Consider the following 11848-nt stretch of genomic DNA (forward strand, 5'->3'; position numbering starts at 1 on the left):
AGCTTGGCAGCAATCATCTTTGTCTAACAAGTCATTTGCTTACCCACTATTTCATTTTTTAAAAAGACAAATAAAATGGATGTACAATTATGATGTTCAGTATTTTGAAATATATACATTGTGGTATGACTAAATTTAACATGCTATCCCATTTCTAACTTCATTTACTTATTTTTTATTCTTTTACATTATTTTATTTTATTTTTATTTATGTGTATGTGTCCATGCACATGTAAGAACAGTTACCCTCAAAAGTACATCACTGGGTGGTGGTGGCACATGCCTTTAATCCCAGCACTTGAGAGGCAGAGCCAGGTGGATCTCTGTGAGTTTGAGGCCAACCTGGTCTACAGAGTGAGTTCCAGGACAGGCACCAAAACTACACAGAGAAACCCTGTCTCGAAAAACCAAAAAAAAAAAAAAAAAAGTACCTCAAAAGAGGGTGTCAGATCCATAGAAGATGGAGTTATAAGTGGCTGTGAGCCTCTAATATGGGTGCTGGGAACTCAACTCCAGTCCTCTAACAGAACATGGCAAGCTCCCTTAACCATTTGGCCATCATTGCAGCTGCCTCACCTCCTTACTGGTTCCCACCTCGTCGGGGGATTTGTACACTCATGCTGCAGAAGCACATGTGGAATGACCATTATCACCTTCACCTCTGTGAAGTGCTTTCTGCTGCAGAGGTGTCTGGAACACAGGATTGTTCTGATTCCAGGCGATGCCTTTCTCAGGCTAGTCTATAAGCTCTGCCCAGACTGTAGGCATCCATTGCCATATGTTGATGGACATCTTCAGCCTATTAGCCCCATCTTTTGATTTCTTTCTATGATTAAAAACAAGTCTTACTTAGGATCTCTTCAAACTAAGCGTGTGCCTACTAGAATTAATCATAAGCAGTACTCTGATCTCCAGCTGGGGCCATTAGGTATTGAGAGACATTACTTTTTGAATCCTTCCTACCAGTTCATATAGAGGAAAATACTACGTTCTTCTAGATTCAATTGTTGGATCCTGGGGATTTCTTCTCTACAATGTCATGAAAGCATACTTGGAGTTTGATCCTAGGAATACATTCCAGCTTTACTACTTATTTTAAGCCTCTGAAGCCTTCACTTTATTTATACGATGGGAGAAATGACCAGATGGCATGGCACATGCCTGTAATACTTGGGAGGCAGAGGTAGAAGCCCTGCTGTGAGTTCGAAAGCAACCTGGGCTACCCAATGAGCCTTTCAGGGCTACCTGTCTCAAAAGCAACAAGGAAACCAGACAACATAAGCATGCAGACAAAGCAAGTGGTGGGAGACAAAACTCCCATGTGGTTTTTGTGATGACTCTTGGGGATAACAGCAGTGCTCAGAAGGTGACAGGTGCTATCCACAACATAGCACCTGCCTTTAATTCAAGTTACTTGCTTTCAGGGATTAATGCTTCCTCTCCTCCCCAAAACCTCGCTCTTGAGTTACTGGACCTGCCCAAATTCTCTGGAATGACTTACTTCTGTTGTAGACGTAATGGAAACTATCCAAGGATGGCATACTCTAGAAATCTGTGTACTAGAAATGGAGGAGGTGTTGGTTCCTCCAATAGACACAAAGATCAAGCAGCACTATTCATAGTAATAACTAATATCTGAGCAGACTACTTCAATCTATTAGGGGTTTAAATATTTATTTATTTATTTATTTATTTATTTATTTATTTATTTATTTATATTCAGGACATCCCATCCTGGGCCTTGGGCATGACAAGCAAATGCCCTGCCACCAAGCTACACCCTAGTCAGGAACTTTTAATTGTCCTCACTTTGTGTAATGAGGACTGTTTCATTTTAATGTGTGTGTGTGTGTGTGTGTGTGTGTGCACATGCATGTGCAGGTGTGCTCCCCATGTATGATTCTGGAGACCAGAAGCTGATATTGGATGTCTTCCTCTATTGCTCTCTATTTTATTTTTTTTAACCGGAAGCTTGCTGTTTCAACCAGATGGGTTGGCTAGTGTGCTCTGAGTTGTGGTATAGACGCTTGCCGCTCCACCCACTTGGCTTTTACTATGAGTACCAAGGATCCAAATTCAGGTCTTCATATTTGCACAGAAAACATTTTACCCAGTGAGTCATCTTCCTATCACCCATTTCTAAATTTAATGACAAAATATACAGGCTACAGATATAGCCCAGTGGTAGAGTACTTTGCTTAGCACGGATAAGGCTCTCATCACAAAGTAATAAATAAATAAACTATAGTAGCTTGATGAATTTGAGCAATTTGTACAAAATCCTCAAGGTGGTAAATTATGCCCAGAATCTAAATTGAAATCTCTCTGGCTCAGGAGGAGAGAGGAAAATGATGACTGAGCAAACAGGGTCCTTAAAATGGTTCACAGAATTCAGGATGCCAGATGGGGATAATGGCCCATGCTTATACTCACAGCACTTGGGAAGCAGGCAGAAGAATTGCTAGTTTGAGCCAACCAGGGCTACATAGCAAGACTATGTCTCAAACAAACAAATAAGCAAAACAAAACAAAACCAAAAAACCTAAAGTGTCCTTATGATAGATTCAATTTATTGAGGTTTATTTTTTGTTTTTGTTTTTGTTTGTTTTGTTTTCCAAGGAAGGATTTCTCTGTGCAGTATTAGCTGTTCTCAGCTGTCCTGGAACTCACTCTGTAGATCAGGCTGGGCTTGAACTCACAAAGATCTGCCTGCCTCTGCGTCCCAAGTGCTGGGACTAAAGGTGTGCACCACCATTGCTCAGCTGGATTCTAATTTTTTAAGCTGCTTAAATTCCTTAAAAGAGGGTGTTCTATTCTCTGTGTAGTCATACATCTCTTGGTGACTTGGGGAGGCCTCCACTTGGTTGTTTGTGTGGTGTCCTCAACATTTCCTTTGAGTATTCCTAACTGAATCCTCCCACTTGCTGAAAAAAAGCTAAAGTGACTCTCGGACTCTCTTCCCTTGCATTCATTTGGAAGAGGTGCTGGAAGCTATTCACAAATCATTAATAGGATCTCTTGGCTCTTGCTGCCCTCCCAAAGGGGAAAACAGTTTACGCCCCACCCCCACCCTGTCTCTTTCTTTCTCTCTCTTTCCTTCCTCTTTCTTTTTTGCAATTAACTATATGATCCAATTCTGTTTTTGTTTTTTAAATTATTTTATTTTTATGTGTATGGGTTATTTTGTTTGTTTACTTTTTTATTTTTTTAAGACAGGGCTTCCATGTGTAGACCTGGCTGTCCTGGAACTCACTCTGTAGACCAGGCTGACTTCAAACTCAGAGATCTACCTACCTCTGCCTCCTGAGTGCTGGGATTAAAGACATGAACATGACCACCACCTGGTATGTACAGTGTTTTGCCTGAATGTGTTGGTATGGGGATCCTATCACAGATGGTCACTCAGACAGTTTATTGAAAATCTTTATTCCAATTGGCTGGAACTATACTCAAGTACTCAGGACCCAAGTGTAGCCCTGAGCACTTAGACCAAGGAGTTTTTAAACACGAAAAACCACATCCTGAAATCTAGCTCAGCAGCTGCAGGGGGAGGTTTGCACAAGCAAGCAGTTTAATAGAAGCTGATATAAGCTGTTAGCTGGAGAGGGTGGTTCTGCACAAGCAGAACTTTGGAACACTTGGTCAACTCTGTAGAGACTGGGTTTGAGTTTATTAAGGATAATTTCATTGGAGTTCTCTTATATCCCAATTCATGCATATTCCCAGAGAGAAATCACTTTCATCAAACCATCAGAAGAATCTAAGAGCAAATTTATAGACAAAAAGTAGCTTAAGCAGGGCGTCTTGATGCACACTTGTAATCTTTTCACTTAGAAGGCGGAGGCAGGCTGGGTGTGTTGGCATCCGCCTTTAATCCCAGCACTCAGGAGATCTCTGACTTTCAAGGCCAGCCTGGTCTACAGAGCAAGTTCCAGGACAGCCAGAGCTACACAGAGAAACCTTGTCATGAAAAAACAACAACAACAAAACAAAACAAGAGCCCCAAACAAATAATAAAGAAGGCAGAGTCATGATCAAGAGTTCAAGGCCAGCCTGAGTTACGTAACTAGACTCTGTTTTTAAACTGTTAACCTTAGGAGATGAAATAAAATAAAGGAAGGGAAGGCAGGAGGGAGGAAGATGGAGGGAGAAAAAAAAGGATGAAGGGAAAGGGAGGAAAGAAGAAGGGAAGGAAAAGGGAGAAAGTGGGGGAGACAGAAAAAGAGAAGCAACTGGGGAAATGACAGTGACTGCTAAAAGGAATGGGATTTCTTCTAAGGGCAAAGAAAATGCTCTAAAATTAGATCTCAGTGACGGTTGCACAAGCCCAGGAGTACATGGAAAAACACTGAACTATAAACTCCATTTTAGTGAATTTCGTGCTATATGATTTCTATCTTGATTGAAAATGCATTACAACGTTTAATATAGTCAAAAGACAAAAAGCCATCTGCTATCTCGAATTAATTCTCGCCAGCCATATTTTTTTTCTTTTTGTATTTTTCATGTTTCTGCATAGACAACAAACTTCATAGTTTGTTATGACCGTTGATTAACTATATGTAAAGTACCTAACACAGTGCCTGACACCTAGTAAACACTCAGCGTGTGGTAGTTGTGAATGTTCTGAGATTCGAAAATAAATCCTGGCACCAAGGCTGGGGGCAGCTCAAAAAGAAAGTGGGGAAAATGCAAGTGCTGAAGGAGGGGGAGGGGTGTTTCAAAACACAAATTTCTGTAGTTGACGTAGCTGCAGCACTCGGAACCCCACACCAGCTGGGGTGGTTCTTGCACAACATCAATCTGGCCAAAATTCCAGCATAGATGGCGTAGATGATTCCAGGCGCCATTCATTACTAAGAGCTACCAGCAGTGGATAGCTGCTGGGCGAGGGAGAATTTAACACCTGCAAACTTCTCAGATGGTCAAGAACCTGAGACTAGATAGCCCAGGGAACTAGAGGAAAACCAGATATTACTATTCTGCTAATGGAATGTAGCAACAAACTGGCTAGCAAATTTCTGCCATACTCATTGATCAGTGTCTTGCTCAGCCATCATCAGAGAAGTGTCCTCCCCCAGTAGATGGGAATAAATACAGAGACCTACAGCTAGACAATGTGCATAGAGTAAGAGACTTTGGAACACTTGGTCCCAAACGGGATGTCTCCATCAAATCCCTCCCCTCAGGGCTCAGGGAACTCTGGGGTAGAGATAGCAGAAAGATTTTAAGAGCCAGAGGGGATGGAAGACACCAAGGAAACAAGGCCTTCCTAAACATAGCAGGACTGGTACACATAGGAATTCAGAGACTGCAGAAGTATGCTCAGGGCTTGCACAGGCCTGGGCCTGATGGGGCCCCAGTGCTGAGTGTGGACATGGACAGAAGCCCACATCCATAACCCAGAAGCTATCTTTAATTGATAACCACTAGCAAGTGAAAAATTATTTTTCTCCAATGGAATCTCACTTGGGATACCAACTACTCATAAGGCCAGGCCCCATACCCAACAGTAGATGGCCAAATCAAAATGAACTCAATGGTTTTTTTCATTTTGTTTGTTATTTGTTTTTATTTTTTATCCTACTGGTCTTTTGCTTACATATTATGATTTCCTATTTTGTATTTTTGTGGGATTTCTGTTTGCCAACGTGTCTCTGTGTCTATATGTGTTTCTTGAGCTTTTCTTTTCTCTTTACTCTTCTGTTTGTTTGTTTTCTTCTACTCAGGTTTGGTGTTTATTTTATCTATTATCTTTTTTTTTTTTTTTTTTTTTTTGAGCTGAGGACCAAACCCAGGTCCTTGCGCTTGCTAGGCAAGAGCTCTACCACTGAGCTAAATCCCCAACCTCTATTTTATCTATTATCATTATTATTGTATGCTTATTTGTTTTCTTTTTCTTTTTTTTTTTTTTTTTGGTTTTTCGAGACAGGGTTCCTCTGCATAGCTTTGCGCCTTTCTGAGCTCACTTGGTAGCCAGGCTGCCTCGAACTCACAGAGATCTGCCTGCTCTGCTCCGAGTGCTGGGATTAAAGGCGTGCGCCACCACCGCCCGGCCTGCTTATTTGTTTTCTAATGAGAGAGAACAAGAAAGGGTGTGGATTTGGTTGGGCAAGGAGGTGGGGAGGAACTAGGAGGAGCTAGGAGGAGCTGGGAGAGGGAGAACCATAATCAAAAGATATTGTATGAAAACAAATAGAAAACAGAGGCCTTGTTTGTAATGCTCCCCAAAGAATCTGTCAAATCAGATCAATACCCTGGACTATGTTCAGCAGCTGTTGAATTAAATAACTTGTTGTTAATAATAGTTGTTGAATAACTATGAGAATACCTAAGAGTGGGAAGTATGAAATCTATTACCTACTTTCAAAATGCTTTCTTTAGGCACAATGGAAACATTATTGGATGCGTTTAAACTGAAAAACTTGAGCTGGGAGATGAGTCAATGGCTAAAGTGTTTGCCATGTAAAAAGCCTGATAATGTGAGTTTGATCCCTAGAATCCCAAGATGTAAAATTAATAATTTTTTTTAAAGGCAAGCACACACCCACTGTGTTATATCCACAACCCCTGGTGTTTTGAGACACCAGGAATGTGTACAGAATGTGTGGCTCCTTGTACCTTTCTCTTGAGTGGCCTTACAGCAGGAAACAGAAAAAAATATTGGTAAACTTGGGTTGGGCAAAGCCTTGTTAAGTGTGACAACAGAAGAATAAACAACAAAATAAAGATAATAGGACTTCATCGTAAAGATCCTTTTATGCTGCAAAGGATACTACAGAGAAAGTCAAAAGTAAACATTAGTTTCAACAGCATATAAAATATGACTGAAAAAAAAAAAAAAAGGAAGCTGGGCAGTGGTGACTCACACCTTTAATCCCAGCACTCAGGAGGCAGAAGCAGGTGAATGTCTGTGAGTTCAAGGCCAGCCTGGTTTACAGAGTGAGTTCCAGGACACGTAAGAACAGCTAAGGCTACAGAGAGAAACTCTGTCTTGAAAAACAAAAAAACAAAAACAAGAACAACAACAACAACAATAACAACAACAAAAACAAAAACATGGGAAGATCAGAATTACCCAGGCACAAGGACAGCAGGCAGACTTGGGAAATGTTCCTTATTTTTAAATGTAGTACAATTCTAAACACAAATATCCAGCTTTAATACAGAAAGTAAATCTAAGTCAGGCAGTGGCGGTGCATGCCTGTAATGCCAGCACATGGGAGGCAGAGGCAGGCGATCTCTGTGAGTTCATGGCCTGGTCTACCGGAGTTGGTTTCAGGACAACCAGGGCTACATAGAGAAACTCTGTCTCGAAAAACCAAAACCAAAACCAAAACCAAAACAAGAAGAAGAAAAGAAAGAAAGAAAGAAAAAGAAGTAAATCTAAGGATAAGGAATTTTGTGGCTACCCTTAGAATTTTAAAATCTAATTTTAGTACATTTATTTATTTGTAAATGTGTGTAGGTCAGAGGACAACTTGTCAGAGTCAATTGTCTCCTATCTTGTGGGTCCTGGAAATCAAACTCAACTTGTAAATTTTGATAGCAAGTGCCTTTGCCCACTTTAACCACGTACCTTTACCCATCTTGTTGGGCCTTGAATGGTCTCTTAAATAAAAGACTTTATGTGAAAAAATAAAGTGAAAAGAAAGTGAAAAATCAGCCCATAGACTAGGAGAAAAGATTCACAGATATTATATCTGATAGAACAATCATCTAAAGCATATGAAGAAGTCCAACAATAAAAAGATAAACACAGAAATTAATAAAAGGCAAATAATCTGAGTAGACATTTCCGAAAGGCCATGTAAAAAGGCCAATAAGCAGGAGCAAAGTACTCAGTTCCATCAGTTTTAAGGAAAGTGCAAATCCAAGACCCACAGACCCTGTGTCACATCCATCAGGATGGCCATGACCAAGGACAGAACAAGGCACGAGAAGGGCATGAAGGTCTGAGGCTCCTCTCATTGTTGGTGGATCCTTAAATGGAGTGGCCTTTTGGGAAAATAGTTGAACAGTTTCTCAAAAATGTTAAGCACAGTGTTACTGTATGACCTAGAAATTCTTACCTGGTATATCTAGTGAAATATCCCAGAGAACTGAATAAATATAGTCACACAAAATCTGTAAACCATCATTCTTAAAGCATTACTCATAAATGACAAGGAGTGAAAATACCTGAATTTCTGCCAACTTGAAAAAGAGATAAATAGAATAGGTCTATTCTTGCAGTGGAACATTATTCAGTCATAAGAAGCAATGAAGTATTGATTCGTGCTACAGTTAAGTGTGAACCTTGAAAACATTACATGAGAGAAGGCAGCCAGTCACCAAAATACACACACTGTATGATTCTATTTATATAGAGAGAATGGATACACACTAAGAAAAGCACCCTAGTGATTGCCTAAGGTTGGGGATGGATGGTCTCAGTTGTGTGAATATACTAAAAATGCATGAAATAACTATACAACAATACCCTTTAGATAAATGGATTATATAGTTAATGAATTATATCTCAGTAAAGTTGCTTTTCCATTCTTTGTTGTTTCATTTTTTTTTTTTAAGATTTATTTATTATGTACACAGAAGAGGGTGCCAGATCTCGTTTTAGATGGTTGTGAGCCACCACATGGATGCTGGGAATTGAACTCAGGACCTCTAAAAGAGCAGTCCATGCTCTTAACCTCTGAGCCAACTCTCCAGCCCTATTGTTTTATTCTTTTGAAACAAAGTATCACTCTGTAGTCCAGGCTGGCCTTGAACTCACGGCAGCACCCCTACCTTAACTTCTTGAGTGCTGGGACTGCAGGTGTGACTAGAACACTAGCTTTGTGGGTCTGGTCAACAATATTCTTAATTTTGTTTTAAGAGCAAAATGGAAGAAAAATAAAAACCTGAAGTTTAAGTCAAAAGGCTCACCCTTCAAAGTAAGTTTAACGTAGCAAAACAGAGAGTACAATGTTTCTGTTTTCAGCTCTGAGAGTCCCTAATTTTAGCGAGAACTCAGACTTGCAGTATTATGTTGAAAACGTTCCATCCTCATAAACATTAGATTGGTCCTTTTCATAAAAACCATCTTCAATGTATTTGCTTTTAAAAAATGAATTATACATTAAGTAAATACTAAAATGTATCAGTTTCCTACTTACTCTTTATGTGATGCCTGTTTCCCCAATGTGTTCTATTAAATTAGAATTATAGTTTTATTTTGGTACTCGTGGTAACAATGTAAAGATAAACTTTTTCCTGGACCACGGCCTTCACAATGATAAAGATAGGGTTCTACCAAGTTATAAGTCCAGACTGCTTGGGATTGGAGAGATGGCTCAGAGTTAAGAGCACTTGTCTTCCAAGCAAACAGGGTTCAGTTCCCAGCACCCATGTTGGCTCACAACATCTGTAATTCCAGTTCCAAAGGTTCCAGTGTCCTCTTCTAGCCTCTAGGTACACATGTGGTGCACATGCATACATGCAGGCAAAAACATCTATACACTCAAAGTAAAAAGAAATAAATCTAAAAAAATTCAGACTGCTTGGGCTCTTAGTCAATGTGAATTTATGGGAGTACTTAAATTCACTAAACATAAAAGAAGAGGGAGGGGCTGGAGAGATGGCTCAGCAGTTGAGAGCACTTGCTGCTCTTCCAGAGGAGGGGGGTGTATGTGTTCAATTGCTAGCAGCCACATGAAGGCTCACAAACTCAGTCACTTCAGTACTAGGGGATCTGATGCTGTCTTCTCCCCTCCAAAGGCACCAGACACACAGGTGGTATAGAGGCATACATTCAGGCAAAACACCGATACATGTAAAATAAATAATAATTAAAATAAAAAACGATAGAGGTAGTAGTATTATTTCATGTTATTCTGAGATCTAAAGGAAATGAGGCATACAACATACTTAGCACAGTGTCTTGAACATGGTGAATGCTAAAGTAATAATTGTCCTTAGTTATTAATTATGGTAACAGTGACGAAGGATTGAGGTTACTAAGAAATGTGTGAGCAGAGCCAGGGCTGTCAGGAAGGTGCTTGCCACGGAAGCATGAGGACCTGAATTCGATCACCAGCGCCCATGTAAAAGCTGAGTGCACCTGTTACCCCAGCACTGAAAAGGAGGAAAACGGAGAACCTCTGGGGCTTGCTAGCGAGCCAGTCTATCCAATAGGAGAACTTTAGGTTCAGCGAGAGCTCTTATCTCAAAAAATAAGGTGGAGAATCGAATAGGGAAAATCCCCAGCATCAACCTCTGCCTCCATGTGTGAATGCACGAAGGCACGCGCACGCACACATGTACACACAAAGAAATGGGTGAAAACAAAATTGCAGTGTGGCTGAGAATTGAGTATTAGCATCAAAAAAAGCAAGTACTTCTGAGTTTTACTATTAGGCCAGTGTTAGACAAATATGCTATATATTTAGTTAAGGTATTCGGAGAGTTTTCACATTTACAGACAGAATATTTTTGAGAGAAGCTTGTTGTGCATAAACTGTGATGCCTCATGAGTGTTTTGAGACTATAATGTGGCTCCAGAAATGCTGCAGATCCTGGAATCTGAATGGGAGTGTTGGAGAGTCTTCCCTGCTCTTCCTGTGAGGATTGTCCAACCAATCAATATTCTTAGTGATACAAGCAACCATTTTTTTCTAGAAGTTTGTTTTTTTTAAAACATTTTTCGTGTGTGTGTGTGTGTGTGTGTGTGTGTGTGTGTGTGTGTGAATGTGCCACAGCGTGAGCGTGAGGAACAGAGAACAACTTATGGGAGTCCCTTTTCTCCTCCCATCCTGTGGGTACAGGAGACAGAAGTCAGGATGTCAGGCTTGGTGGCAAACATCTTTACCTGCTGAGTAATCCTGATAGCCCAGTATTTTAATATTTTAAAGTCTATATGTGTGTATACTTTGTGGATGTGTGGTGTTGGGAATCAAACCTAGCATCTTCTACCTGCTAACTAAATGGTTTATCACTAAGCTTATATACTTAGCTCTAAAGACCACCTTAATTTCTTAGGATATTGGCAAAATTAGTGCTAATAGTTGTGAAATAATAACTCAATAAATCTTAAGATGTAAAAGATTTAACACCCTGGGCTTTATTTGTATACTTTAGAAATGGGCTTTAAACTTTTTCTGGATTAACTAAATTCTAGATTTACAGGTTCTTTGAAGGCTCTCACCATTCTCTCAAATGTTTATTCCTAACATTTTGAAGTTATCACAATAGGTAAGTTCTCTGGGGTAGGTCAGTCTTATACATTTCTAGGTAGCCATTTCTATGTATAATCTATGTTCTTAGGATAAACAATGCTTGGCACCTGCGAAGATCTGTTTAAGGAAAGTAATGAACTGTCAATGAAAACTGACCAAGCAGAGGCCCTCTGGTTTCCTATCCCAGGGTATGAGGTTAAGGAGTAACTTAACCTCATTGTGACTCATTTTCTTCACTTTTCTCCTCCCCTCCCCCACTCCTCTGGGGACTGAAGAATCTCACACATAGTAGTGCTCTGCTACTGAGCCATATTCCCAGTCCCCATTTTCTTCATCTTAAGATGAGAGTATTACTTAGGGACAGAGCCAATGGGATTAAATGGGATCCCATATTGAAAGTGCATTAGGCACATAGTAAAATATTGTTTTAGTTATTAATATTGTTATTGTGGCAGTGGTCAGAAAGAAGGTCAGAGTTTCTGGAGATGCCTCAGAACTATAGATAATTACTATACTTGTTGAAGAGGAAGCATTTGTTAAAGTATGATCTTGCAAATTGTACTTGGACTCTTTTCAAAAGGTGGAAAGAGAGTTGCATTCACCAGAGAAGACTGATTGGAAATGGGTTAAGCCAA

This window comes from Peromyscus leucopus, chromosome 3 (genome assembly GCF_004664715.2).
Source record: "Peromyscus leucopus breed LL Stock chromosome 3, UCI_PerLeu_2.1, whole genome shotgun sequence".
Taxonomy (NCBI): Eukaryota; Metazoa; Chordata; class Mammalia; order Rodentia; family Cricetidae; genus Peromyscus; species Peromyscus leucopus.